The sequence below is a fragment of the Mastomys coucha genome, unplaced genomic scaffold (assembly GCF_008632895.1).
Source record: "Mastomys coucha isolate ucsf_1 unplaced genomic scaffold, UCSF_Mcou_1 pScaffold4, whole genome shotgun sequence".
Classification (NCBI taxonomy): Eukaryota; Metazoa; Chordata; class Mammalia; order Rodentia; family Muridae; genus Mastomys; species Mastomys coucha.
In genome coordinates this window covers 22,062,541-22,087,170 of record NW_022196910.1, presented here as the reverse complement: position 1 = coordinate 22,087,170, position 24,630 = coordinate 22,062,541, and the positions used below count along the sequence as shown (strand labels likewise).

The window sequence follows — 24,630 nt, the reverse complement described above, 5'->3', positions numbered from 1 at the left end:
CTTGATCTGAGTGGTTGATCCTTGGCAGAAATCCCAATCATTATCTGGTCTTTATTCTGAGACTGTTGGCATAGAAAAATACCAAAACAGTCTCAGTGATCTTTCAAGTCAAATTACTCATCTCAGAGATGAACCTCTAAGCCAGGACACTCCTCCACATGTCCTAGAGTCAGCAACATACAGATATGGATGCTTGTATCTCAGATCTAAGTTAAAGGATAATGTCACTCATCATTGATTCTTCTGATGCTCAATGGATTGGGACTTACCATCTCCATCAGAAACCTCCTGCATTGTGTGGAGGCTATATCAGCATGTTCATTTTATAAAAAAGTGAGATGGGCTTCTTAAATAAAGATTTGCAAAGTCCATGATATAAGTGGTGGCTGGGATGCTTTGATCAGGAATCTGTGTGTGAACACTGATGGTCCTGTTCCCCAACTGGTTCCTGATCAATCAATAAAGATGCCAGTGGCCAATGGCTGGGTGAAGAAGGGGGACTTCCAGGTTCCCAGAGGCAGGCTAGGAGACACAGGCGTAGGAAAGGGTATTCATCATGCTTCTGAGGGAGAGTCGCTAGCCACGTGAGATCTTGGGTAGAGTGGCCATTGTCCCAGGAAGGAGATAAGAAATGCAACTAAGCTGAGGACAGCTTTAGAGTGTTGAGCAAGGAGTAAAGAAAAGGCATGCTAGCCAAGGGAGGCATAGAAGAGACCAGCCACTAAGTCACAAGGTGGGTTAAAAATGAACTATATATGTGTGTGTCTTTCGTCCGTGGGTCCAAGGGAACCAGAGGTGATCTGCCTGGAGCTTAAAGAGGAGTAGTAGAAACTACACGCTACACTATATAAAATGGAGGTGTACCAACTCCAATTCTTTGTCACCCAACTATACTGTTGCCAGAGACTTCTTCCAAATGCACATTACAAAAAGTAATTTGTAACTGTCTACCTGGTAGAAGTGACCATCTGTTTAACAGCTGGAACCAACGATGTATGGATCACCACAGATATGGAGACATAGGAGGAACTGAACTTTTGGTCACCTCACCGTTGCCCTGGAATTCACTGAGCACCTCCTATCTGCTCCCCTAGATCTGCTGTGGGGGCCTGACACACAAGGACTGCATCTGAGGTCTTCCAGCTGGACTCACTCCTGGGAAGAGCAGGAGGAATGAGGGGATGGAAGAGTGAGGCTGGGGAAATTTGTCTCACATGCGCTCTGGCTCTCTGCAGACTGGCTGTATTCTTTGACTCATGGTTAAGGGAGCCCCATCCATACCACTTTTTGTTCCCAGGTCTAGGTATTCACTCCAGGTTTTGGGCTAGCATTGATCAAAATTACTTTATCAATTCTCTTCAAATGATCTAATTTGGGTATATCATCTATTTGCTATTGCTGTGCAGTTCTATCAAGGACCCAAGCCAGAATACCCATAGCACATGCAAAGAAGGATATTACTAGAAGTACAGGGAGGCACACATCTAGTCTGAGAAGCCTGAAGGAAGAAAAAGGAATGAAAAGCCTTGTCTTTACTGACCTATAACAAATCACTCAGAGAGTTGACAATCTTATCCATATTGTTACAGCACAGCAAAGGGTGAGGTGGGTGGGTGGGATGTATGGAGAGGCAAAGGGACACATCGAGCAGCTATGCTGTGCCAGGCCTAGTGTAGGGATTGTTACATCTAGGGTATTATGATGTGCCGTGCTCCTGTCAAAGACTCAGTTTTCTTGTCTGTAAAATGGGATGAGTCAACTAATCATGGGACCTACATTCTGGCATCAAATTGGCTTATAAGGCTTTGGTTATACTAATAAAAACTGCCAAGTTAGTAAACATTACATTAAAGAGGAGAGCCAATGTGGAGGAATATCTTACCTATGCCTTCCAGGGAAGCCACAGTCAAGCACAGCCCCGATGCATTCTCCAAATGGAACAATATGGGATAGAGAGGTGCCTCGGTGTCTGGGGATAGGGGCCATATTGCTCTTGCAGAGGAGTTGGATTCAGTTCCCAGCATCCAAATCATGTGACTCACAACCACCTGTAACTCTGCATCCAAGGATCCAATGCCTCTAGCCTCTTCAGACCAGCTGCACTCATATGCACACACACTCTAGACTAAGTGTCATCGTGCCCATTTTGAAGATGATAAAATCAAACCACTGATGAGCTCTGTGACAAAAGAGGAGCCAGAGGGGAAGTTAACTTGAGTCCTGACACACACAACCTGCTGCTTCTTTCTGTTCCTCCTGGAGAAAGGTTCTGGTCCATCCCAGGCTGCCTTGAGCTCAATGTGGAGATGAGACAGCCTTGGACTTGAATCCTCCTGTCTCCTTCCGGAGTGCCAATAATATAGGCATTTGGCACCACACCCAGCTTACAGTTTACTTGGTGCCAATCCCAGCTGCAAGCCTGCTAGGCAAGCACTTTACCAACTGAGCCAGCATCAGCCCTAGCCCCTGACATACAAAGTCTTCATGTATCCCACTGATGGCTACATCACATTCACTCTCTGATGTGCCCTATGTGTCCCGATTTCTAATCTGTACAGATGACAGATGTAGTCCACTGTCACACTCCCCCCCCTCCAGATGAGTGACATATGTGGATCTTCTTTTGAGCTGATGCTTAAAAAGTGTCCAAACACTACCTCAAACCCACACTAACAGCCAGTCAGAGTTGACTGGATCCATCACCCCCAGCACATACTAACAATCAACTGGGTTGTCTGAACACACTCTCCCGAGCACACATTGGTCAGGGAAACTAACTTTCTATTCCTGAAAGAAAACATTCAGAGAACTGGGCAAAGTCATAGTCAACAAAGAATGTATATGATCCATCTATCAGGAATCACCTCCACCCCAGTATCCCCAGGGCCCAAAGCAATGCCTGCTGCGTAGAAAGCACACATTATTTGTAGAATGAATGGGAGCTGCTGTGTGTAAGGCCTCTGCCAGCAGAGAATTTACAGAGAATGAAGACAGACAGCAGGAAGGACATAAGTAACACAAGTCACCCTGAGGTGGGAACCATAAAAGTGTAACCCGAGGAGAGAGAAGTGAGCCGTCAGCATTCGCTATGTAACCCAGCTGGCAAAACAGAATGGCTCGCCAGTGTCAGGTAAGCACACAGCCTTCTCAGTCTGATAGTCTAAGTTGCCTGCTTTCATACACAGGAGGAAATGACTTATAATTACTAATGCCATTTGCCTCTAGCTGTTTATGGTCTTTGTCCATAAGTCTTCACTTTATGGAGAGAGCAAACAGGGACATCCTGAACTGAGTCAGTAAGTCCAGATGAGTTTGGAATGGTTGGGACAGGATCTCCAGTGTTCTTCTGTTTTTATCCTTAAGTTGGAAATATCTTTAGTTATTTTTATGGTAAGAGCTCTACGTGCCCTCAAAGGTTCCCAAAGTATGAAAGTGAAGAAAGTTAAAAACAAAACAAAACAAAACAAACAAACAAACAAAAAAACGCAAGCCATCTCCCCTCTCTTCCCAATCGTGTGAGCTGGAGAGATCAGCAGACATCTGTTCATCTCAGGCAGGGCACCAAAGGAAGACCAAAGAAATGCTGCCACCCAAGTCCAGCTTGGCGACTCAAAGAGTTAGGGTCACTTAGAAGATGAGGGGTTCCTCATTATATAGACAACTTGGTGGCTACGTTGCTAAAGAAAATGCTTTTCTCCCAGCAACCATTATCTCCCTAAACACCCAGGAAGAGGTGGGGCTCTCCCCAACCCCCACTCCAACCAGGACAGAACACTAGTGGGCCTGATCTTCTGCAGTTCTCGACGAAGTAGTCACAGCTGCTGGAAGGAGGCCCATGGCCATGTCGAGCCTGGAGGACAGTGTTCTGCAAACCAATCCAATTTCTGCTTTTCCTGGCAAGCTGCAAGGGCCTCACCTGCCCTGCACCTGCTTTTGTATAAATGGTTTTATGATTTTTAAGTGGTCGAAAAGAGTATTTTGTGAGGTGAAAATTACGTGAATTCCCAACAGGTGTGGTGGCTAGAGTCTGTAATCCCAGGATTTCGAGGACCGAGGCAAGAGGATGGACATAAGTTTGAGGCCAGCCTGGACTACAGGCTGTTTTCTGTCTCAGAAAGAGGAGGAGGGAGAGGAGGAGAGAGGAAGGGAGAGAAGGAGATAATGTAAAATTGAATTTTCAGTGTTTATAAGGAAAAACTTGTTAGCATATAACCTTGCTGAGCACATTTCCCTCATCTGGCTGCTACAGAATTGAGTCGGATGCCTGGATCCAACAGAGAGGTCCTCAGCTCTTCTTTCCAGCTAGTCATCTCTACCGGGATGTCTAAATCTGTTTGATACAAAACCTCCTGTTTGTCAACCTGGTTCTCTTTTTAAAATTTAACTGTACATTCTGGTTGTCTAAGGTCAGTAAGGACTCTATAATAAAAGCCTCCATAGTTGCTTGACTGTCACATTGATTTCTTAGTCTGTAGAGGCCTAAGATGAAGGCACTGGTGGAGTCAGTGGCTGATGAGAGCCCATGTTCTCTGATGGCACCTTCTTGGTGAATTGCCACGTGCTCGGAGCAGTCACCAAGACATACCGGACATCTCCAAGGACGTTAATCCTTTCTCAAGGCTGGAGCCTACATGACTTCTTTGTCAGAGGCCCCACCTCCTAAGATCCTCACAGTGAGGTCTAGGTTTCACCATGCCCACATGGAAATGGTGACAAACACTCCAGCCATGGTCATGGTGTCCCTCTTTCTCTAAGTTGGCAGAGACCCAGCAGCTTTCTGATAAATACCTCACTGCCAGCCATTGCCCTATGAGGGTTCTCCTGGGCATTCATCATAGCCACAGACCCAAAGCCTTCTTCCTCCTGTCTTTCTCTTGTCTTGCTGGGAACACTAAGCATAAGGATTGCATGTGGGGAAGGGGCTCATAAAAGGAAATTGGAGTATCCTTTTGCAGTAAACAAATCACCCCGTACTTTCCAGCTTGGCTGGTCAGATCTGGGGGAGCACACCCTGTGTAATTGTACTGGCCAGACTAGAAAATATTTGCTAGGCAAATGTGTAAATGAGGAACCCCAAGTAACGAGTGCTCCATGTTAGTCCTTTTAGCTTTTAGCTAATGGGAGGAACTAACTTCAGACTATGCTGCTCAGACCCAGTTTTCAGGATGTAGAGATTAGTTTGTAAATTAAAAATGCATGTGTGTGCACATGTGTTCTTGTCTGTTTGTGTACCACATGCATACAGAGGCCCTCAAAGGCCAGAAGAGGATAACAGATCAATTGATACAGCAATTATAAATCATCAGGTGGGTTCTGGGAACCTAAACCCAGGACCTCCACCAGAGTAGGAAGTGGTCTTTAAAGATGTGCACAGATTCAAGCTGGCCAGGATGGGGATGAACTGGCCACAGGGTCCCACCTCTAATCCTCTCTGCATTGATATCTACAGGGAAAGGAAAAATCCATCTCCTCCAATGGAATTTTACTGGGTGTGCTGGCTAGTCTTATGTCAGCTTGACACTCAGACTAGAGTTACCCGAAAGGAGGGAATCTCAATTGAGAAAATGCCTCTAAAAGATGCGGCTAGGAGGCATTTTCTTAATTGGCTATCAAAGGGGAAAGCCTAGCCCAGTGTGGGTGGTGCTGTCCCTGGGCTGGTGGGTTCTACAAGAAAGCAGGCTGAGCAAGCCATGGGAAGCAAGGCAGTGAGCAGTGCCCCTCCATGGCCTCTGTATCAGCTCCTGCTTCCTGCCCTGTGTGAGTTCCAGTTCTGACTTCCTTGCTGATGAACAACAACATGGAAGTATAAGCTGAATAAACCCTCCCCTCCCCAAGTTGCTCTTTGGTTACAGTATTTCATCACAACAATGAAAACCTTGACTAAGACACTGGGTATATCAAACACATGCCAGTCTGACCCCATGCCCAACATTAACTGACAGATACAAAGCCAAATCCATGTTTTTTTCTGTGAGTTTTTTGTTTAGTTTTGGCATTTTGTGGGAAGGTTTTATTGGTTTGTTTGTTTTTTTTTAGGAAGAGAAAAAACATAACACTGGGTAGAAAAATGATCAAGATATATTGTATAAAAATATTTTAAAATATAAAACTAGAATAGTAAGTGCTGAGCCATCCCTTCAGCCCCAACTTAGATTCTTTTTTTTTTAAAGATTTATTTTATTTATTTTATGTGTATGAATACACTGTAGCTGTACAGATGGCTGTGAGCTATCATGTGTGTGGCTGCTGGGAATTGAACTCAGGACCTCTGCTGGCCCCGCTCACTTCGGCATAATTCACTGTAGCTGTCTTCAGATGCACCAGAAGAGGGCATCAGATCTCATTACAGTGGTTGTGAGCCACCATGTGGTTGCTGGGATCCGAACTCAGGACCTTCTGGAAGAGCAGTCAGTGCTTTTACCCCCTGAGCCATCTCGCCAACTTACAGATTCTTAAGGAATCAATTTTACATTGATTTAGTTCCTACAATTTTTTTGACGGTACACAGTTAACATTCTACATGCAAATATGTTTGTTTTTTTTTTAAATTAGATTCCAATTGCCAATAAATTTGTTACTTATGTGGGTAGTCTCTGGAATTTCTATTAGTGAAAAGAGAAAAATACCTTGGTCATGCCCCTCCTCCCAAAGTATGGGCTGCCGTGTGGATGCATCCACACGGCAGCTCATACTTGCCTCTAACACCAGTTCCAGGGTTTCTGACACCTTCCCACAGACGTAGAGACCTTTCTGTGTCTGAGATGGCAGTGCTCAGGATGAAGATGGTAAAAGCAACGTCTGGGAGAGGATGGCTTCATTCTGAAACATTTAGATGAACTACTGTCTGCACATTATGCTTGCAGTTTTCAGGCACGAGAACACGGAAAGCATTTGAGCTTAGTGCCAGGCCCAAAGCAGAGACCTCTCCACATTTCCCCCCAACCCCTTCTGCCCTTCAAGCTTGTCAACTGATCGCAGTGGTTCTCCACCTTCCTAATGCTGAGACCCTTAATCCACTTGGTCATGTTGTGGTGACCTCAACCATAAAATTATTTCTGTGGCTACTTCATAATTGCAATTTTGCTGTTATGAATTGCAGTGTAAATTAAATATCTGTGTTTTTTGATGGTCTTATACTTGGCCCCCCAAAAGAGGTCGAGACCCACAGGTTGAGAACCACTGGTCTGTCTTGAGGACCCTGAGGGTGACTGAGGGTCCTTCTCTGGCTCTGCCTCCCTAGAGATTCAAATCACAGATGATCACAGTGGTTTTTGCTGTTGTCCTGGGAGGAAAGATGCTTTTGAATCATTTGATGCTCGTAGGTCAAGTGTGTAGTTTAGGGATCTTAGAGCACTCTACAACCACTGTTTCTTTGGGGTGGGAGTCAGGTAGCTGCAGTACAATTGGCTTACGTTTGTGTGTGAATTCTTTCTTACACTTAGTACAATTCTCTTGTAAGAGCTTTGGTAACTTCAAATGTGTTTGAAAAGTTCAGGCATCAGACGAGGTGTAAATTAGCGAAGAAAAAGGTGAACATTTTTCCCCACGAAATCTTGTTTTTCATCCTGCATTGTTAAATAAAGTGGTGGTGGTGTTTTTTCCCCTAAGCGAAGTCATGGGCGTTTTAACTATTATAGCATAAAATAGAATGAAGAAAAGACAACTATTTATTCTTTGGCTAAGACTTCTAGATGTTCTTCAATGAAAGAATACAACTTCTTAATAATTTAGGGTGTTAGCCAGGCAGTGGTGGCACACGCCTTTAATCCCAGCACTTGGGAGGCCGAGGCAGGCAGATTTCTGAGTTCCAGGCCAGCCTGGTCTACAGAGTGAGTTCCTGGACAGCCAGGGCTACACAGAGAAACCCTGTCTCGAAAAAACAAAACAAAAAAATTTAGGTTGTTGCTTCAGAAGGTTGGGATTATCTGGGCCTGGAAGCTTATGCCAGCTACTTGGGAGGTGGAAGCAGAAGGACCTGCTAAGGCTTTGAGACCTTTCTGGACAACACAGCTTCATCTCAAACAGCAACAATGAAAAACAAAGCAAAACAAACACCAGGGAAAGCCAGGGTTGTTGTGGGGGAAATCCAGGGTTGTTGTGGGGAGAGCCAGGGTTGTTGTGGGGAAAGCCAGGGTTGTTGTTGGGAAAGCCAGGGTTGTTGTTGGGAAAGCCAGGGTTGTTGTGGGGAAAGCCAGGTTGTTGTGGAGAAAGAGCCTGCCGGCCACGATGAGGACATGCTTTAGAGTTTACAAACAGCAGCACTTATGAGACCAGGAGCAATTCATGACCTCCCGAGTGCAGCTGTGAATATCTACATATTGATCTAGACTTAATTTTCTTCTTTTGCATTTACACCTCATAGGTATTTAAACTCCAGCACCTGCTCTAGAAGTGTGTGGATGCAAACACACAATTTACATAATCAGAGTATGTGAATTTACCTTGGAATATTTTTTTCCAGAAAACAAATATCACAAATCTTTCTATCACAATAGTGGCATCACTACAGAAGCCAGCTGTTGAGCCTGTTACTGGGTTCTACTTTTTCCTCTTATTTTTTGTAGAAACCCTCATCTGGCCAGCTGACTCACAGGGCCAGTGGATCACAGGGAGGGAGTTGTTGTACAGCTGATGACACAGAGGAAATGAGGAGGACTGTGACATGAGTGGTGTGTCATCAGGCTCCTCACTTCACTGAGTGACAGGTGAGAGGTGGCCACCTGCCTGCTGCCCTGTGTCTCGTGATCAAGGCTTCTCTGCATCCACCAGTCCCGTGGCCCTCTACAGGTACCATCCTTGCCGTCCCCTCTTCCTGGATAGTTCACTACTTGAAACAATCCTAGAAGTGAGGTAACTGGAGCAAAGGATGAATGTATCTTCAAACTTGAGACAAGCAGTTGGAGCTGCCCTCTGGGAGCATCCTGGTCCCCTGACCTGCCAGCACAGGATTCTGTATTTACTGTTGTTACCACCACACTGCCATGGACTTAGCTATCCCACTTAGATGATTGAGGAAGCTCTTTTTTTTTTCATATATTTTTCATCATCTGGATTTCTTGTTTCTCTAGCTGCCTACTCCTGACATGCCCTGGTATGTATGTTGTTGTACAACACAGCAGACTCTCCAGGCCCTGGATAACGGAGTGTGTGCTCTGCTGCAATTCTGGATTTGAAACGTGTGTGGGAGAAAGAGAGAACTCAAACAAAGCTCTCACTCTTGACTGAAGTAAACAAACCTGGCTCTCCAGTGTGATTTGGGTCAACACAGTTAGGGCTTCTGGCTGAAGAGAAAGAACTGACCGTGGCTGTAGCCAAATAAATGATGTCCCACTTGGCAGCATGGCTCTAAATCTTTCTGCAAATAAAGAGGGCTTGTAGCCCTGTATGCAACGTCCCTATGACAAGAGGGCAAGCACACCCCAAAGAGATATATGTACATAGGCAGGAGGATAGATAGTCATGCTAAATCCAATAACCATTTTGTTTATTGGAGCCAGGTAGGTTCTTGTTCTTATATAGGATTTAAGTGTCAAATGCTGCAAATCTTAGGAACATTGTACTTATATTTATTTTTAAAGGTTTATTTTTATTTTTAAAATTTATGTGTATGCCTGTGTTTCCGTGTGTGTCCGTGTCTGTGTCCGTGTGTGCGTGCTGTGTATGTGGGCATCTGCAGAGGCCAGAAGAGGGTGTTACAGTCATAGATGCTGAGACATGCTGAATTCAGGTACTTTGGAAGAGTAGCAAGTGCTCATAATTGCTAAGTCATCTTTCTAGTCCCCTGGCAATCATTTTAAATAAAGCACCTGGAACCCAGAAAGCCTTTCTGGGAACTCATGACCTTAGTAGTAGAATGATACACCTCATTATTTATAGATGTTTCTCTGACACTCCAACTTCATCCCGTCCTATTTCAAGCCTGTTAAAGTCGTTATTTCTGTCCACTGGTTTGGTTACCATCCCCGGGACTGAGGCTAAAGGCGGCTGTAGGCTCCTTCTTCCTTGTGCACCTGATCAGCTGCTAAGTCCTATAGGATTTGTTTTTAGGTCTTTTAAATATAAATTTTCAATTATATAGTTATATATAATAATTTAATCATAATTATAATACTTTTCAATTATATATAGTTGTAGGTTTACTACCTAGACTGTTCTTGATCCAAGACTCCAAGCCAGTGTTAGCATTGTGGCACATCTGTCTCTACTGAGGCGCCAACACTGCTGCATTACCATGAACTACACTCCACACTCGGGCCAGAGACCACCATTCCTCACTCACAGCCCCTCTCTGACTCGGCACTCCATCTCCAGGACACCTCATTGTATGGAACTGACATATTCTCCTCACTCCACTGTTGCTATGGACATTTTTAAGACTTCCTTGCTTCTGGTGGGCTTGGCCATTTGGGGGAATACTGGCCAGGTGTTTTGAGGACTGATAATTTTCTCACATTTCCATTGACATTTTGTTGTTCAGGAGGACAACTACAGATGTGAAGCTTTACACATACAGAGGTAAATCATATGAACATGACTTGGAACTGTGTTAATACTTCGAAATGTGTGGGACTTTTTAACCCACTCCCTTGACACTCTAGATACCAAGAGTCCTTTTTTTTTTTTTTTTTTGACTGGGGTCTCCAGCTCAGGCCATCTTCAAAATTCCTATGCAGCTGAGAACAACCCCAAACTTCTGATCCTCCTGCTTCTGTTTCTACCCGTCATGTGGTGTGCTCCCCTATAACTGATTTATACAGTGCTGGGGATTGAACCAGGACTTCATGCATGCTAGGAAAGTGCTCAACTGACTGAACTACTCCCTTTTCGTCTGAACTACTCATTCAGTACAGACCCTGCAGGTTAAGGGGTTGGGCCCATAAACTGCTCCCACTCCAAACACTTGCCCCAACTACTAGATCCCCAACAATTCTGACTGCCTGGCTATAAATTGAGGGGCTCCCAACCCCCACCACCCCAGGTTTGATAAGTTGTAAAATGTTTCACTCTGGAAAGTACTACCTGTGAGTTTCTTACAGGCTGCAAGTGACCAGCCGGGTGAAGAGCCCTCCATGGCTATGGAGTTGGGTGCACCACCCTCCTGATACACAGATGCACTCATCCGTCTGGAAGTTCTGAGAACCCTATGGTTGAGGGTTTTTAATGGCAGTTTCATGACATAAATATGCTTGATTGCATCCTTGGATATCGGTGGTTACCTTAATCTTTTGTTTCTTCCAATGTGCTCCATGTTCCTCTGGCAACCAGACCCATCCTGTAGTTACGTAGGGGTCCACAGTTCCCTCCTTAGCATAAGCTCAGGCTGACAGGGGCTTATTATGGGTAGCACAGAGATTCCTGTCACCTTATCACTCAGGAGATTCCAAGGGTTTTCAGAGCTCTGTGTGAGGGAGCCAGAACAAAGCTCTACTATCTGTTTGCTTTCCTATCAGGATGGTAGATCTGATTTGAACCTTGACCACTGATTTGTTTGCCCAGGTCTCTCCACTCTCACCTTACACCCTGCTCCCTTTGGACTCATTTTCAGATGGGGAAAGTGAGATTAGGAATTAAGATGATGCCAAGGTTAAGAAGCAGTAAAGCTGCAACCAGAACAAAAGGCTCCTCTCTTCTACTTCCAAGTTCCTTCTATGCCAGGGCTCAGGAGTGACCATGGCCCACAACAGAAATCCAAACCACCAGCTACCTTATTTTGTAGATTTCATTTTTATTTGTGTGTGTGTGTGTGTACATTTGTGTGTATGTGTGCTTGTGTGCATATATATGTGTTTGTGTGTGTATATATGTATGTGTGGATGTGTGTGCTTGTGTGTATATATGTGTGTGTATGTGTGGCAGGGGGTGGTACAGGTGCCCTCAGAAGCCAGAATACAGCATCCAATATGGAACACGAGTTAGAGGCTATTTGAAGCATCAGATATGAGTTCTGAGAACCAAACTTGGATCCTCTAGCAAACTCTCTTAACCATTGAGCCCTCTTTCTAGGCCCCACCACACCTATTTTTTAGGGCTGCAAGCTAAACATGTTTTTTGTATTTTCAAACAGCTGAAGGAGACGAAGAAATAGTTCATGACACACAGAGTCTGATGATGTCAACATTTCAGTGTTCATGAAGTTTGTAAACCCATCTGTGCTCTCTTGCCTGTACCTGCTTCCGTGAAATGCAGTCAAGTTCAGATGTTGTGACAGACTACATGGCCCTCAAAGCTTTGAGTAATTGTATTTCTTACCTGGCCCTTCACAGAAAGCATTCCCTACACTCTGCACTCTGGCTGCTCCTAATTGCACAGTCTCTTTTTTTCTTATAAGACAGAGAAAAGAGGCAGCCCCTGGTATCTTTTGCTCTGTTAATATTGCATGATTTAAAAAGAATGAGACAAGAACTTCTCAGTCACTTAAGGGGCAAGATTCGAGGTCCTTCTTCACTCTCCTAGTGACACAGACACATATGTGCAATTGGAGCTTGGAGACAGATAAATGACGAGATAGAGACAGAGAACTGTCAGAGTCAAAGAAACAGATTTCCTTGGACATTAGAAAAGGAGCCAGGCAGGGGATGGGGTGGGAGTGGGGAGCTGGAGTGGGTCTTCCTCGGCCAATAGGGTCAGACATAAAATTGATAACAATGAACTATAAAGCAAAACCAAAAGATGTGGGAGAGTGTGAAGGGTCAGGAGTCTTTAGAGTACATTGAGGTCTCTCTTCCATAGACACAGACAGCTTGGCCCAAGTGTTTTCAAGTCTCAGCTGCTCCCATGTGCTCTAGCGAATGCTGCTTCTAGCCAGCGTCCTTATTCAAGCATGACCCTTCCTCATTCCAATCCGCCAACGACAAGGCTGGCCGCTTGCCCAGCTCCAAAACTGGTCTCTGTTTATTTCTGACTCTAGGAAATGACAGAGATGTCCCATGATAACTGCATTCTGTGCTGTTGATTGAAATATCCGATTTGTCTTGTGTAGTTAATGCAGAAGATTACTTTTGTTTCCCCCGCCAGTATCTTTTATCTGTAGTCATTCTTCTCCTTCCAAGTTCCAATCAAACATCTCCATCATTTCCTCTTCAGACTCTCTCTTAAGGAGGACTATGTAAAGTCGGAGAGAAGCCAGCACTGTTGAGTAATCAGGAAGATGGGGTCTTCTTTGGAGAGGACAATGCCAAAAGGTCACAGTAAGACAAAGGACAAAGGGAGGGTCACTTGAGGGCAAGTGAATGAAGGCAGATTGTAAGCAAGGGGGCTAATTTTAGAAAATCCAAGGCCGTGTGGCCACGCTGACCTAAAGAAGTCAGGATTTAATATCTTAGACTTTTTTAGTATGTCAGATTATAACAGCAATCCTAGGAGGTTAAGAATGAGCTTCCTTTTTTCAAGTAAAGTCCAAAAGAATTAAATGACTCACTTGAGTTACTTCCACGAAGTCAGAGCTCAGGACACTGGATTCATTACATGCTCAGAACTTACCATCATGTCCTGGAGCACAGCAGATATTCAATAAAGAATTGTTAGGAAAATAGCATTTGGCCAAATGGCAACCTTCAAGCCTGCTGCCTACAGCTATTTCTATTGCTAATGGATGAAAATGGCTCATGCTACAACAGATGCTCCTCCCTCAACCATTCTGACGTCAAGATGGCATTTGTCTGTCTGTGACTTGCCAGCTTGAGTGTCATCCAAGGGCATCTGCCAGAGTCCAAGGTGTATGAAAAGAGCCAAGAGAGGGCCTCAGCATCCTGTCTCTTAAGCACTTTAAGCTAATTCCAATGGGTTGAGTTACATAAGTCTTAAAAATCAAACACTGACCCACTCTTACAGAGATGCTATTTAAACTTTTAATTTCTTTAGATTTGATTATTTTATGTGTATGAGTGTTTTGTCTGCATGGGTTATCTGAACATCACATGCACACAGGGCCCACAGAAGCCAGAAGAGGTCATCCAATCCCCTGGTACTAGACTTTGGGCTTGTTGTGGAGCACCTTGAGGGTGCTGGGATGTGAACCCAGGTTCTCTTCAAAAGCAGTACGTACTCCTAACCACAGATCCCTCTCCACAGCGCTGGGGAGACACTACCTTTTACATTAAGCCTAGAGTCTGCATTCTAAGCTTAACAATACACTAGCTTAACGGCTTAGCAACAAGATAATGAAGTGACACATGAGAGTTCTGCAGGATTCTTTTTTTTTTTTTAAAGATTTATTTGTTTATTATATGTAAGTACACTGTAGCTGTCTTCAGACGCTCCAGAGGGGGCATCAGATCCCATTCCAGATGGTTGTGAGCCACCATGTAGTTGCTGGGATTTGAACTCAGGATCTTTGGAAGAGCAATCAGTGCTCTTAACCACTGAGCCATCTCTCCAGCCCCTCTGCAGGATTCTTTAGACCTGCCTTCCTTCTGTAAGAAGCCACATGGATGACCGTGCACAAAAATGCCAAAGAAAATCCAGTTAGCTGTCTTTTTTTATAATTTTCTCCTAAAAATATCGGGACTTTCAATCATCTATGACTCATTAATATCTATTGACATATGGAAACAAGTGTTGTATGAAGCCACAAGTTTCCTTGCATGGCTTTAAAACCTGATCATACCCCCAATGACGTCCCTCAAGGCATGAGGAGCCCAAAGGGAGAATAGCACAGGCTTAGCGAGTCTTTTATCAAAATTTTCATTTTCCATCTTTGCAAAAAGACAGACTCTCAGGTAAGGCTATGTAACCTTCAATTTTACAGACATATTGGACATAACAAGCCATGAAATTGCCTCACAAAAGAAATCATTTTTCTGATTCAATAAATGATCCTGGAGTTGGAGGAAACCTATTCAATGCCTGATCTGAATGAGAGAGAGCAAAGAAAAATCTTTAATGTTATTTAAACTAGTCCCAGACTGAGGTATGAGTTCTGAGAGAGGGTAAGACAAGAATTCACTTCAAAAGAAGACCCAAAGAAAATCAAAAGATCACAAAAGAGACTTACTTATTTTTATGATTCCAAAGAAAACAGCGCACTGTCTCCAGGCTTTGCCACCAAGCCACCCAGGTCTGAAAGGATAACTACATCAAGCTTATTGTCTGCCAAGGGCAAACTTATTCCTCACTCAAAGCTGGAGAAAAACCAGCAGTGAGCTGGGTGGGGTCATTCTCCACAAAGACAACAGAGAGCTGAAAATCCTCCAAAGAGAAAGTGACTTTCTTGCCACCATTGGTCAAAGGTTTGATTTTACTTTCTGTTTTTGATTTTTAAAAATGTTTTCAAGACGGGGTCTTCTGTAACCCAAGCTGGCTTCAAACTCACTAGATAGCTGCGGATAAATGTAAACTCCTGAACTTCCTGCTGGGATTGTAGGTCTGGGCTGCCACACTTGGTTTATACAGTAAAAGGGACTTAATTTGGGGCTTTATTCATATTAGGCAAGTGCTCTATACCTCCAGCCTATGGTGCCATTCTTTGGGAATAGTTCATCACAGGGTTTCTTCTCCCAAGCGATCAAGGCAAAAAACAGAACTGTGTTTCTAAAATGAGCCAATGTTTTGTACTTTTTTTTCTAATATATTTATGAAATCATTGTTTCTCTTTGCTATGTGCAATGGAGACAAGCTGGAATCGACAGCCGAGCTTTCAGCATTTGCTATGACATCTCAAAATGATTAGATTAGAAGGAACCTGGCGATGTTGCTGGCTCCACATTGTATCCCTTTGCTTCAAAGTGTAGCCCCTGGAACCATCCTCTGAAAATTTGTTGGACATGAAAATTTCCAGCCTCTTCCTCAGATCTAATGAAGCAGAGTTTGCTTTCTTCTGCGGCCCCAGCGAGTTTTACAGAAGAGCATATATCCCCAGTGTGAGAAGCATCATGGAGCTTCCACGAGGTTAGTGGAGGATCGGGAGTAGTGAGAGAGCAGATCAGCCTTGGCCACTGGCAGCTGGGCACAGATAAGCAGAGCTGGGGTGGCATGCCCACTTCTGGATGGGAACAGGCTCTAGTACTATGAGGAATGAACAATAAAGTATATTATCATAGGTGTCATTATAAAGATAATTACATAGAAGGTGTCTATGTGCATACATGTGCATGATACAATGTATCATGGGGCAAATAGAAGTTAATATTGGCTGTTTCTGTGAAGAGGGTAGGACTAGACAAGAGATCTGCTTCATGTCTTTTAAATGTAATGTATTAAATGTATTGTATGTGTATCTATGACATGCTTGATACATTGGTAAGTCAGAACATTTTTTTCCCCTTCTTTTTAGAATTTCTGGCTCATGGAAAATGCAACTGTGAGTTTCAGGGGAGAGGTCCAGAGATGAAGCCACCAGCACCCCCTCTTTTCCAATTAAGCTAGGGACTGAGCGTTACCACAATCCCTCAAAAACTCTTGAAAAATCACTCTAAGACTGAGTAACTGGGTGAGCTGCGATTATTTTCCCCAGGGGCAGACAGAGGTGTCCAGCTGTTTACATACCACAGGGTAATCCTGAAATCCTATCAGCTCTTCTGTAGCCTAGATCTTCAGGGCCACTGGCCTGATCAGTTGGGCTTTCAAATCAGTGAGCCCTGCTTCAAAATAGACTTCAGTTCTGGGAGATCATTTCTTCTAACCCCTTACCCCAACAAGTGCATGTATGACAAGGGATGTTTAATGGCTTCAATTACAATTTAGATGGAGTGTAGATGAGTCTATGAAATAGTTCTTCATCATTGTCAATCCAATTATCTGAGTGTCACCTCTGCCACGAATCCGGGTGGGATGCAGTAGCCACTGTGTGCCCTGCCGGTGAAACAGCAAACACAGGAATGCATCAGGGTGACCTAATGTAGTCCCAGCCAAGACCACCCACACAGCGACAGCTGCTGCTAGGGGAGGCTTGTGGGCTGCTATTCGAGTCCACTATCGTTTTACTGCTTTAAAATGTACAGTGTGATCATGACAGTGTTGATGTTTCCAACAAGCTACAACTCACCGAAAATTAACCAGCATCTTTTGGAAGACATTTGATCCCAGCCTTAGAAGCTCAGCCTGGCTACACCATCCAGTTCTCTCTCTAACATCATGAGGCAGCCTTCTGAAATTGACTTGTATGTGAGGGTTGGGGGAGTGAGCAGGGGCTGGTGATAAGGCTGTTGTCTACTTTTTTCTCTGCTGGAGGAGTAGGTCTGATTTTGATACATTCCCTGAGGAATACTCAGAGTCTCTACATTTTATCTTTCCAGGACTCAAACTTCTCACCAGCCTATCTACCCCAGCAAAAAGATAGATAGTATGGGGGTTTCTTAATAAATACTGGTACCAGAAATAGTTGAGCAGAAGGATAGCACCAAAGAGATCCTCCAGTTATCCCATGCTGATGAATGTTGTACTTTTGAGTCTTCTAATCTCTCTGAAGCCAACCTTGGGCAATGCTTAGCAAGCATTGGCTGAAATGAATAATCAGTGTGCATCTTCACTGCAGCTGCCCAAAGGATGGAATGTATTGATTTAAATATTTAAAAGAATTCAATATGAAAATCTGTGGGCTTTCCAATTTAAGTACATTCAAAATGAGCGTCATTATCCTTATAGAGAAATGTATGGTGCTTTTCATTTGAAGGGTTTTAAAATGTATATGGATGGTGGCTGGGAGTGGGAGGCAGAGGCAAGTGGATCTCTGTGAATTTGAAGTCAGCCTGGTCTTTATAGTGAGTTCCCGGACAACCAGAGCTACATAGTAAGACCCTGTCTCAAAACAAACGAACAAATTATATTGATGGTTCCAGTTTAAACGACCTTACAAAGGGCCTCTGAGTTTGGGCAGACCGGGAAGCGATCCTCCTCCCGCCCTCCCCACCCCACCCCCACCAAGAGTGAGGATCCATTGTGTCTTAATGACTTGGCCCTGCTTCATGCTAAACCTTCCTGCATTGTCTGTTATCCCAGAGAAGGTGACCAAAAGCCACCACAGGTGCCAGCACCCATCTGTCCAGAGATTTCTTTAAGCAAATCAGTCTGGGCAGCCACACAAAGAACTGGATTATATCCACTTTACTCAGGTCTGAGTGCATTATGAGAGCAGTCCTAGCAGGAACTGCCCTGGACAGTCTGTGGCCAGGACTGAATGAGTGCTAAATGCTGTACATCTGGAATGAGTGCTGAATGCTGTACATCTGGAATGAGTGCTGAATGCTGTACATCTGGCAACCATGCTGGTGCTCAATACAATGGAGGTGCTCAGTTGGTTAAATAAACAAAGAAGAAGTACAGGCTCATTTTTTGTATTGTATGTGTTGTGTATGTGCCTGTATGTATGTGTGTCCATGGATTATGTATGAACATGTGTGTGTCCTGTGTATTTGTATGTAGGTGTGTACATGCATATGTGTATGCACGTGTATGTGGTGTGCATGTGTTTGTATGTAGTGTGTATGTGCCTGTATGTATGTGTGTCATGGATTATGTATGAACATGTGTGTGTCCTGTGTATTTGTATGTAGGTGTGTACATGCATGTGTGTATGCACGTGTATGTGGTGTGCATGTGTTTGTATGTATGTGTGTATGTATGTGTGTGCATGCATGTGCATGTGTGTGTACCTGTGTATGTGTGTGTAACTCTGTACCTGTGTGTGGTGTGTGTACCTGTGTATGGTATGTATGTGTTCACATGCATGTATGTATATGTATGTGCATGCATGCGAGCATGTGTACTTGTGTGTGTGTGTGTGTGTGTGTGTGTGTGTGTGTAGGGCAGAAGCTGACATCAGGTGTCTTCTTCAGTCACTCATGACCTTAACTTTTGAGACATGGCCTCTCACTGAGCCTTACCCTTGCTAGCTCAGCTAGGCTGGGTAGCTTGTAAACTCAGGGATTCTCCATCTCCTCCTCCCCAGCTCAAGGATTACAGATGCACACAAACGGTGCCTGGCTATTTACCTGGATGCTGGTGATCAAAGCTCAAGCCATCATATTTGCATGGCAAGTGCTTTGCCAACTGAGTCATCTCCCCAGCCCAGGACTATAACACTGTAAAGAAACACATTAGACCAAAGCTGAGGTGAACTTTAAAATTCCATGGGAGTGGGAGGTAGATGACAAATGAGAACACCAGCCAAGAACTCCAAAGGGGACACTTTCCTTTTTACTATCCCACTTAGACACGTCACTGTGGATGCAGGTTTAAGTAGGTAGTGTTATTCTTATTTCAGAGGTAAGTGAAGACATAGGTTGTCGTTATTTGATAGCTTCACACTAAATGGAGCCGAGACTCAAAGGCTAATGTCTTTTGATTTCACCAGTACATAGGAAGTCCTAGTTACTGCTGTTTATGATGATGACAATGACAATGACAACAATAACAATGATGATGACGATGAGGATGATGATGATGACCATGAAGAGGATGATACAGTGCTGGAGCTTAAACCCAGGTCACTCCACGTGCTAAGCAAGCCCTCATCCTCTGAGTAGCACCCAAACTACTTACTTGTAAAACTCAAACATCATTTCCTATCAGTGGCTACTCTGTGGTCTCCATGTACCGTTCTGTCTGTGCTGAGGAAGACAGCCGAGAAAGACAGACTCGAGTTCAAGTCCCATTTGCTGTCTATGTGACCCTGGCCAAATATAATCTCTATAGGCCCTCCTTTCTTATCTTTAAAAGGAGAAATAAATACATTCAAGGGGGTTGCTGGAGGATGGCTTGTGTAGTGGGTTAAATAAAATCGGGTTCCATAGGGAGTGACACCATTAGCCTCCCAGTTAACAGAATTTAGAACCAATGAGTGCGGGTTGTAGAAAACTCCCAGAAGATTGTAACTTTTGTCTTTTGAGGCAGAGTGCGTATGCATGCACATACACATGTATCACATGCACATACAGGTACATGTATCATGTGTACATACAGGTACATGTATCACATGCACATACAGGTACATGTACCATGTGTACATACAGGTACATGTATCACATGCACATACAGGTACATGTACCATGTACACACAGAGGAAACAAACTCTCAACATTACACTTGCACAGTGGTTAAAATTAATCCAAGAGCCCAGTGGCTTGACTGTCACCACACATGAACACTGCAAGTGACAGTTCATTCTGAACATTCATTCTGTAGGGCTGCTGACCCACTAAGACAAATTTCATCCCAGAAAGTTAACATATAATAAACATTCATCAGTTTAAGAGAGGGGTCTGAATCTATTAAGGTTTAACTGCCTGGGTCACTCCTAAGTGCATATTGAAATTTAATCCTCAACAGGACAATTCCTTGAGGGAGTGAGGCCGAAAAGGACCAGGGAGTGTCCTGAAGCCTGATATATGAGGTCCTGATTGCCTTCACAGGGGTAGAGTCCTTTTTGGCTTTTCCATTACCCATGTTCATAGGGTTCACCCTACTTCTGCCATATGAGGGTGCTGTAAGAAAGGGCAAGACCCCATCAGCCAGTAACTTGATCTTAGACTTCCAGTCTGCTAGAGACACATTTTTACTACTTATGAATTAGCTCAGCTATGATACTTGCCATAGCAGCCTTCGGAGCAAGGTGACAAGCTGTAATATCATATCGTATCCATTAGGAACATCAGTATGTTTCATAGCCAAGGACATTGACAGAGAGCACTAATTAACCTTCCAGGGTTTTCTTTAAATCAGAAGCCACTGATACAATATCAAAGAGCCAGCAGACTCCTTAGTAATAATTCCATCATGAACACAGACTTTAGAGTTGACTTCCTGTGTTTAAGTCCACTGTCAAACTGAATGATTTTGGACAAATAATGCAATCTCTCTGTGCTTTGATTTCCATATAGAAAAGAAAATGAGGATACATTCCATAAGTTCACTGAGCATAGCAAAAGGAATAATTGATAAAGCTTTCAGACAGGCACTCAACACATGGCAATTAATCAGTCCGTGGTCCCCCATTGTCGTGGATCTATACGCAAAGGATGCCCAGATACCAAATGCTTACTCTGCGAACCATAAATCCATACTTCTTCAATGTGTAGCTTCCATTTCCACCAGCACAGCACTGTGAAAACTCATCTCCTTGCATTCCTGGATCCTCCCCACCCTGACAAAAAGCCAAGAGCAGGCAGATGCAGCAAAAGTATTAGGTAAGAAGGTAAAATAATAATAATGGCAATACTTTAGAACACTTTGAAAATAAGTCATGGGATGTATGGTGTGGTGGTTTGAATATGCTTGGCCCTTGTTGGAGGAAGTGTGCCATTGTGTAGGTGGGCTTTGAGAGACTTTCCTCCTAGCTGCCTGGAAGCCAGTATTCTGCTAGCAGCCTTCAGATGAAGATGCAGACCTCTCGGCTCCTCTTGCACCATGCCTGCCTGACGCTGCCGTGTTCCTGCCTTAATGATGACGGACTGAATCTCTGAACCCGTAAGCCAGCCCCAATGAAATGATGTCCTTATAAGAGTAGCCTTGGTCATGGTGTTTCAACAGCAATGAAAACCCAAAAACTCCCTAACTAAGACAGACATATGGCATTTATTGTGTTCCTTAAGTGTTAAAAGGAAAAGAAAAGGGATTCTAAACATAGATTGCTTTTCTTTTCCCCATGGAGATAAAGAGGAAAATGACCAGTAATAGACATTGAAAGAGTCGTTGAAATTAAATTATGTCAGTTTCCCATCATGAAAAGAGAAAGTGCCTCTGTCTTAGTTAGGATTTCTATTGCTGCAATGAAACACCAGGACCAAAAAGAAAGCTGAGGAAGAAAGGATTTATTTGACTTACACTTCCACATTTCTGTTCATCACCAAAAGAAGTCAGGGCAGGAGCTCACACAGGGCAGGAACCTGGAGGCAGGAGCTGATGCAGAGGCCATGGAGGGGTGCTGCTTACTGGCTTCCTTTCCCTTGCTCGCTCAGCCTGCCTTCTTATAGAAGCCAGGACCATCAGCCTAGGGACAGTGCCATACACAATGGTCTGAGCCCTCCTCCACTGATCACTGAGAAAAGTGCACCACAGCTGGATCTCATGGAGGCATTTCCTCAGCTGAGGCTCCTTCCTCTCAGATGACTCTGTAAGACTACCAGCCCAGGGATGGCACCACCCACAATGGGCTGGGCCCTCCCCCCTTGATCACTAATTGAGAAAATGCCTTACAGCTGGATCTTGTGGAGGCATTTCCTCTAGGGAGGTTCCTTTCTCTGTGATAATTCTAGCTTGTGTCAACTTGACACACAAAACCAGCCAGTCCAGCTGACCTCTGGTCAACTTGGCACACAAACACATCACTATTAAGCCACAGTGGTTACTTTCTTACTCATCCCCCAAATCTAAATAACTTTAAAAGTACCACAGTCTACAAATTCAAACACATTACAATTTCATTCTCTTTAAAATATTCAATATCTTAAAATCCAAAGTCTTTTACAATTCAAAGTCTCTCAACTGTGGGCTCTGGCAAAATGCTTTCTTACTTCACGAGGGAAAAATCAGGACACAGTTACAATCAAATCAAAGCAAAATCAAACTCCAGCCATCCAATGTCTGGGATCCCCTCAGGATCTTCTGCACTCCCCCAAAGGGCTTGGGTCGTTTCTCCAGCTTGTTTCTCTGCACACACACCTCGTCTCCTAGGCTAAGGCTGGCTTCACTTCACTGCTGCTGCTGTTCTTGGTGGTTGTTGCATGGTCCTGGCATCTCCAAAAACACTGGGGTTTTCTGTAGCAGCTAGACTGCACTTTTACCAAACGTCTGTCAAAGGCTCTCTTCCTGGTGCCAAGCCTCAACTTCTATGCTTGACCCCTTCAGTCCTGGGTCTTCAACCTTTACCAATGGCCTTTCCTGACCTCTCACAGTGCCAAGCCTCAGCTGCTCTTCATGACCCCTTCATGCCTTCAAATCCAGCACCATCTGGGTGACTCTTACACATTACCAAGTCCAGCTGCCAGCACCAGGTACAACTTGGGTATCTCTGGAACACAGCTTCTCTGTGCTCTGAGAAAACACTTCCCAGAAGATGTCACCTCAGTGATACTGGTCTCTTCTTAATCACCACTAGTTTCTTAGCTCCAGCTAACCAGCATCAATAGTGTCAGTGATGCAAAGGTTTTGCTTTAGTAGTTTTGGTATCTTGTTAATCGTGGCTGACTCTTTAGCCCCAGCTAACCAGAATCTTAAGTCAAAACAGAAATGGCTTTGATAGTCTTTAATCTTCCCTCTGAAATTTCACAAGCCAGGCCTCCATCTTCTACACTGCTCTCAACATTGTTATCATCCAAGCTCCTACAGGGCATCCCTCTGAGATCTCAAGACTCAATGGCTTTTCTCATCCAAGTTTCAAAGCCCTTCCATAATCCTCCCCAAAACACGATCAGGTCTGTCACACCAATACCCCACTACCTTGGTACCAACTTGACTTAGTTGGGGTTTCTATTGGGGAGAAAAAAAGTTGATTTGGCTTACTGCTGTTTGTTATTGAAGAACTCAGGACAGGAGCTCAAACAGGCCGATGCAGAGGCCATGGAGGGGTGCTGCTTACTGGCTTCCTTTCCCTTGCTCGCTCAGCCTGCCTTCTTATAGAAGCCAGGACCATCAGCCTAGGGACAGTGCCATACACAATGGTCTGAGCCCTCCTCCACTGATCACTGAGAAAAGTGCACCACAGCTGGATCTCTTGGAGGCATTTCCTCAGCTGAGGCTCCTTCCTCTCAGATGACTCTAGCTTGAGTTGACACACAAAACCAGCCAGCACAGCCACCTGGAGCTAAAGGTGGTCGTACTCATTCATTCCACCTAAAACAAAACAAAGCTAACAAAACTCACCCAGATTTTCTCTTACTAACACAAGTTTAGTCACTAAGGATTGGGTTTATGTGAAGATCACAAAAAACAATAGGAACTCAATGACTTTTCCATTCTTACAAATGTTTGGCCCCTAAACATGCAATAGAGGATGCTGTGTTTCCAGCAGGTCAAACAATTGCTGTCTGATGGTAAGGTCCCAAGGAAGAGGCTACCATCTGCCATACAGTCTGACTGTCCCTTCAAAAACATCATGTTGAAACTTAATTCCCAATTTGAAGTATTAGGAGGTAGGGACACTAAGAGGAGACTGGGTCACAAGGGCCCTGTCCTCCTAAGTGGATAAATCCAAAGGTGGATACATGGGTGATTAAGACTTGCTTACTGGGGCTCACCATAGCTTCAGGGCACTGCAGAGTCCCCACCAGCAAGAAACCCCTGATTTTGGACACTTCAACATTCAGAACCATAAGAAACATGTTTTAAAGAAAAAAACTCACCCAGCCTGTGATATTTAGTTATAGCAGCCAAAAACAGACCATGAAGGAACCAGTGAGATGGCTTAGTCAGTAAAGTGTGCGACATGCAAGCACGAAGACCTGAGTTCAATCCCTAGCACCTACATAAACACCTAGGCACGGTGGTTCTCCTTTAATTCCAGTGCTGGGGAGGTGGAGATAGGAAGATGCCAGGGGTCTTGCTGGTCAGCCAGTTTCGCCAACAGCTCCAGGTTCAGAGAGAGATCGAGTCTCGAAATTAGGATAGAGAGTGGTGGAGTAAGATGTGGAACACTGATCTCTGGCTTCTGTACATAGAGAACACACATAAATGAATACATATTTGCACACACATGCATGT

General features: G+C 44.2%; 1 protein-coding gene and 1 long non-coding RNA gene across 17 annotated transcripts in view; one reads left to right on the top strand and one right to left on the bottom strand.

The window, feature by feature from the left end:
• Positions 1–24,630, bottom strand: part of Tmcc3 (transmembrane and coiled-coil domain family 3) — a 275,765-nt gene that overhangs the window by 107,276 nt on the left and 143,859 nt on the right. The window lies entirely within an intron of this gene.
• Positions 8,591–16,418, top strand: LOC116076130. Its single transcript, XR_004112829.1, has 6 exons — positions 8,591–8,787; positions 12,065–12,232; positions 13,084–13,181; positions 14,747–15,227; positions 15,729–15,885; positions 16,271–16,418. It is a non-coding gene; the product is annotated as an uncharacterized LOC116076130 (long non-coding RNA).